Source organism: Mytilus californianus, unplaced genomic scaffold (genome assembly GCF_021869535.1).
Source record: "Mytilus californianus isolate M0D057914Y unplaced genomic scaffold, xbMytCali1.0.p SCAF_5, whole genome shotgun sequence".
NCBI lineage: Eukaryota > Metazoa > Mollusca > Bivalvia > Mytilida > Mytilidae > Mytilus > Mytilus californianus.
Window position 1 is genome coordinate 111,080,831 of NW_026262701.1, and position 6,667 is coordinate 111,087,497.

Genomic DNA, 6,667 nt, shown 5'->3' on the forward strand with positions numbered 1-6,667 from the left:
TTAAATATATATTAATTTAGTCTTGGATTGTCTTTTACGGTGCTAGGGGTCGTCTTAAACTTGCAGTGGTTTGAGAGTTTTTTTTTATCCATGTCTAAGTAGATATAAGAAGATGTGGTATGAGTGCCAATGAGACAACTCTCCATCCAAGTCACAATTTGTAAAAGAAAACCATTATAGGTCATAGTACGACCTTCAACACGAAGCCTTGGCTCACACCGAACAGCAAGCTATAAAGGGCCCCAAAAATGACTAGTGTAAAACCATTCAAACAAGAAAACCAAAGGTCTAATCTATATAAAAAACGAGAAACGAGAAACACTTATGAAGCATATCAACAAACGACAACCACTGAACATCAGATACCTGACTTAGCACAGGTGCAAACAAATGCAGCGGGTTTGAACGTTTTAATATGCGCCAACCTTCACCCTACCTGAAACAATAGTGTAACATCACAACATAGAAAGAAAGTCTAACTGGAACCACGGGATCAAGAACAGCAATAACACCGCTGTTACTTTGCCTTTGGTTTTTACATGTACGTATATTAAATTTGTGATATGAGGTCATGAACTGATACAACATATGCTTCTATTTCCATTACGGGCCCAACTAAAGCAGAGTCTAATTAATCTGAAAAAGTGATAATTTTGTTTTAGAATTCTCGAAATTCAATTATTCAATACCGAATCTGTTAACGACACAAGGGATAGACTTGTTTCCTGATACAAATAATATAAGAACATGTTTTTGTTTTGGTCATAATGTTGTCCGTTTTATTGGACTTATTGTTTTAGATTGTCTTCTTGGTATCTTATTCCTGGTTTTAGCTCACTAAGGGCCAAGTGAGCTTTTCTCATCACTTGGCGTCCGTCGTCCGTCGTCGTCGTTAACTTTTACAAAAATCTTCTTCTCTGAAACTACAAATCCAAATTTAACCAAACTTGGCCACAATCATCATTAGGGTATCTAGTGTAAAAAATGTGTCCGATGACTCCGCTTGCCAACCAAGATGGCTGACATAGCTAAACATAGAACACAGGGGTAAAATGCAAGTTTTGTCTATTATCTTGAAAACCACTATAAATAGTGAAAATCTGACAAGGGCAGAAATGTTTGGAATGATGAGATCTACTTATTGTCCATTTGCTTCCAAACTGTTAAACAACATTTTATACGAGTTATTGCCCTTAACTGACGAATTTTACCAACTTAAAATTTTTTTTGCCTATTATCTTATAAATTCTACAAATAAGTCAACATGGTTGAAATCGTCTGATGACCCCTTATTGGAGTTATTGCCCTTTAATAACGATTTTTACTAATTTTTTGTGTTTTTGCTTAATATCTGAAAAAGTATAATAGATAGATAGAAACTTAAATCGGCAAAAATGATCAGTAAGACAAGATCAAGAAATAAGTCGAATAGTTGAAATCGTCTGACGACCCCTGATTGGAGTTATTACCCATTAATGATAGTTTTGACCATTTTTTTGCGTTTTTGCTTTATATATGAAAAACTATAATAAATATGTAGAAATTTAAATAAGCAAAAATGATCAGCAAGACAAGATCTACAAATAAGTCAACATGGTTTAACTCATCTGTTGAACCCTTATTGGAGTTGTTCTCTTTGAAAACAATTTTTGTCATTTTTTGCGTTGTTACCTACCATCTGAAAAACTATAGATAGAAACTTAAATAAGCAAAAATGATCAGCAAGACTAGATCAACAAAGAAGATATTCTTGTCATGAGTTCTATTCTAGAAGATTGAGAGTATCTATTGTTGAAGATGCACATAAACCTAGGTGAGCAACACAGCTCTTTAGAGCCTCTAGTTTTTGGTAAGTATGAGTCTTTTGTAATGTGGAAACCTTTGAAAAAAAACCGTACGAGAATTCTATATCAAATTCATGCACTTGTATCTTTTTGCTTGTAAGAGAGACTGTCTAGACGAATTATACCCTCTAACATTTATATACTCATACTAGTTCGGGTCCCTTTATAGCTGACTATGCGGTATGGGTTTTGCTCATTGTTGAAGGCCGTACGATGACCTATAGTTGTTAACTTCTATAGCATTTGGTCTCTGGTGGAGAGTTTTCTCATTGGCAATACTACCACATCTTCTTATTTTTATAGTTACATTTATTTATCTGAAATAATAATTACTAAATACAACGTTAAAAAAATATTGTCGCTGTTTAGTCTTTGACATTAAAATTTCGCATGGTAGTCTTAGTACAAATGTTTTAATAGAGGGTTAGACAGTTCCTGTTTCATTGTAATTTTCCATTTCTTGATGGCTATATTCCGTTGGTTTACGAAATAAACCTTTCTCATTTTGTTTAATATGCGCGCATTGCAATGAAGTTTCAGGTTTCAATGGATAATGTATGCATTGTCAAATTATTATTACCACAGGGATACACAGATTTGAAAAAAGGTCGAAACTTTAACTTCATGTGATGTGATAAAAAATTAAGGGGTTTATTGAAAATATAATTCTAATAAAAGTGTGTATTAGAATAGTGCTCACAATTTTGCTTAAGGAGTAGCAACTGTTCATGTTTCTCCGCATTGTTCTTGATGTTGCACTATGACATGTACTAGGAAGAACACTATCCGAGGGTAAGAAAGCTTCTTTAAATTTGGTCCTGCTTTAGCCATAGTTTTGGTCCTTTTCAGTTATATCTACTCTTCAACCTTTGTATTTGATTTTGGATTTGCAAACATTTTGGTCTCCATCACCACCGAAGCTTGACTATTCGCATCATGTGCAGTAAAATTGGTATCGATTAATATGAATAAGCGTGTACTCCGTGCTAGACTTGGCTTTCGTATTTGTAATGCAAATATTAAAGAGAATGATGGTTTGAATAGAGACAACAAGAGGAAGATTTGAATTCATATCTATTTTTGTAGGTATCTTAAGATTTTCTTTGTAGTGTTTTGAACTGATATTTGTAAATGTTTTTCCTCTCGTTTTCGACTTTTGTTTTGCTTCTTGATTTGCTTCTTACTTTTTGTGTCTAAACTCATGGCGGCATAGAGCATAAACAGTATAGAACATACACGGTACAGGCATATTTTTTAAACCTTTTATTAATGGTAAAATATTGATGTTCTTTATTTTATGTCTTTCAGTCCTCCGTTTTCTTTATTCTTTAATTCTAGTTAAGATGGAATTCTGCATCTTTCTGTATGTTCTTTATCAGGATATTTGAATAATTATCTCTGTTGTATATCTGGATATCTGAATCGTTATCTTTATTTATCTAGATATCTGAATTGTTCTCTCTGTTTATTTGGATATCTCAATTGATCTCTCTGTTTATCTAAATTATTATCTCTGTTGTTTATCTAGATATCTGAATTGTTCTCTCTGTTTATTTGAATATCTGAATTGTTCTCGTTATTTATCTGGTTTTCTGAATTGTTCTCTCTGTTTATCTGGATATCTGAATTGTTCTCTCTGTTTATTTGAATACCTGAATTGTTCTCGCTATTTATCTGGATATCTGAATTGTTCTCTCTGTTTATCTGGATATCTGAATTATTCTCGCTGTTTATCTGGATATCTGAATTTTTCTCTCTGTTTATCTGGATATCTGAATTATTCTCGCTGTTTATCTTGATATCTGAATTTTTCTCGCTGTTTATCTAGATATCTGAATTGTTTTCGCTGTTTATCTGGATATCTGAATTATTGTCTCTTTTTTGTAAAGCACATTCCCTTTTCCTTTTTTATTTTGGATATGTCATTGTTTACATTCGTTGTTTATTTGTACACTTACTTTTCTCGTATTTGTTAGTGTCGATATTTCTCGTATTTGTTAGTGTCGATATTTCTCGTCTTTGTTAGTGTCGATATTTCTCGTATTTGCTAGTGTCGATATTTCTCGTATTTGTTATTGTCGATATTTCTCGTCTTTGTTAGTGTCGATATTTCTCGTATTTGCTAGTGTCGATATTTCTCGTATTTGTTAGTGTCGATATTTCTCGTATTTGTTAGTGTCGATATTAATTAATACAAAACGCTAAGCTCTAAATCGGCCGAGAAAAGTTAGGAATAAATTGAACAGGGATTATGAACAGTTATCTATTAGGTCTAGGTACTTTCCGATGAACTTTTTCAGAGAAAAAACGAGACGTTCTTTGACAGAACCCTGGCTCATAATTGTTTTGCTCAGACACCGATGGCGTTTTACAAAGTCTGAGCATCAGCTGCAAGCTATTGACGATCGTATGAGTTGGAAAATGTATACTCCTAATACGTGTGAAGTTGATATATTGCTACTAAGGTGAGGAAAATTTATAATTTCTAAATTGAAATCGTCACGTTTGTACTAGATTCTAACAAGTGTTGAGATGACCGCTGTAGTCAAATTCTAGGTATATATATAGAAATGAGGCACAGGAAGCTGTATATGTGGTTTATTCAATCTGTAGTTCAGGAGGATATATCAATGGGACCCAATCAGAAAAGTTTGGGGTGGTTAATGGAAAGAACATCATCAATATACCTGTAAGTGAAATTAAATCAAACAGTTTACCGTGAATTTGTGCATGAAAGAAATCCTATTATTTTTTGTTGTTTGTTTTGTATGCATGCATTGTCTCTCTGGGTTTTATTAGTTCATTTGTCCTTTTCTTTGTTAGTTATCTTTGACGTTTGGGTTATTTTGCTGTGTATAGCTGCATAAGTTATATAATGTAATATGAAAGATAATGTTTGTTACTTCTTATATCCTACATTTTAAGGTCATTGAAAAGGCACAAGATAAGTGTACTAGATAAGTTTATTTTAAAATATTTGATATTGCATTGAATTTTAATAAACGCTTTCAAGTATAAGGTAAAGTTGTTCATTAACTTCATAAAATCAATTATAAAGTTTCGTTTGATTTGTTCTGAACATGAATTACTGATTTAGAAACAATACAATGTAGCAGAACTAGAGTAATGGGATTATTACCAGGCAGCATCTATATTCTATATCCGGTTAATCAGCTTGTTATTATTTTTATATGAAGCAAAATTCATCCAAAATTTTCCCAAAGACAAAAGACGAAAGTATCATGCCAAGATTTTTTCCCATCCAAATATATTGATGATGTCATGTCACTCATTAACCCACATTTCAGCGTGTGATTATTTCTCATAAATCCAAACTAGACATTAAGGTTACAAACGATCCTTAAAAGTCTGCTACATATCCGGATCCTTTTCTATAAATTCACACAGATGAACGACTTCAAAGATGATTACACGTAAGTTTTACAGTTACCATCACGGATTGGTTGACCGATACGATGTGTTTGCTTTTCAACTCACGAAAACCTTTTCGCGGTCTAGATATACAGATAGCAGAATAATCATCTGATTTGTAAATTTTTCCCTATATCTTTATTCGGTGAATGATAAATGCATTGGAGGATGCTTTTTTCGATGCACTGGAGCTCGATCCATGCGGAGTTCGTGCGATTTGTTCAGGTTTTCTCTTTTGGTTTGTATACTCAAAATGGATTAAACACTTTTAAACATCGGCTAGCTTTATTTGCCTCTTAATTCATTTTCGTTAATATTCTTTCAAAAACTGTATAAACCAAATTAAAAATAAAACCCGATGAACAAAAAAGGAAGTAAATAGGTCACTAATAGTATCTAATTAAATTCATGTAAATGTAGGATTGTATGGATGTGGGGTTTACAGAATAGAGAACAATGGACAAAAAATATGAAGAATAGAGAAAAATTGACCAAACAAAAAAAGAATAGAGAATAATGAGGTGCTAAAATATAGAAAATAGAGAAAAATGGCCTAAAAGTAAAGAATACAGAAATGAAGGACCCCCATCCAGACCCTTATGTAGTCTATATCAAACTTATTTCCCATTTTTGAATACTTCCAAATTTCAGTTGCAATATACCTTAGACAAAGTATTCCGTGCGATAATTTTAGACGATCAAATATGTGATTCATTTCTAAGAAATATGATATTAAAATGCATACATAAGTAAGAGAAACCAGAAAATTCGTGGATTACGGAAGGTAAAAATTCAGTAAAAGTAAATCAAAATTGGTATGATAATTCTATGTCTAAAACGGTTAAAGGTTTCTAAAAAAGGCAACATTGGATCAGTACTTATAGATACAATCTATTTAATCGCCGTTACAGCATGTACTTTGTTACAGGTAAGAGCTACTAAGTTAACATTTACATAAAAAACATGTTTTATGCACTGCTTGCACTATTCGAAAATATTACGCAGACCAATATTTTTGTGGTTAAATTAAAAAGTATTTGTACTTTTGTCTGAAACTATTTCTGACTTGATCCTGTACATTTATATGATATATCATGGTTTGTTGGTTTCATTATTGCTGTGGTTTCCAGTTGTATAATCTTTAAGTGTGCCAATAATAGATCTTGCTACATGTCACCAACCAAAATAGTTAGGGTTAGTAAACATTGTGTTCGAATTACAAGATTTACGTGGATTTTGTTTTATTTAAGTACAATATTGGAATACTTTTGTTTTTTCGTGGTAATAACTAATGATTTGTGCTTTTTATACCAGTCTCATTGTTCTTTCTCTCATTTACTACTTCCCCCATTTTTTTGGCATAACTGGATCATGTTTTCCATAATTCGGTA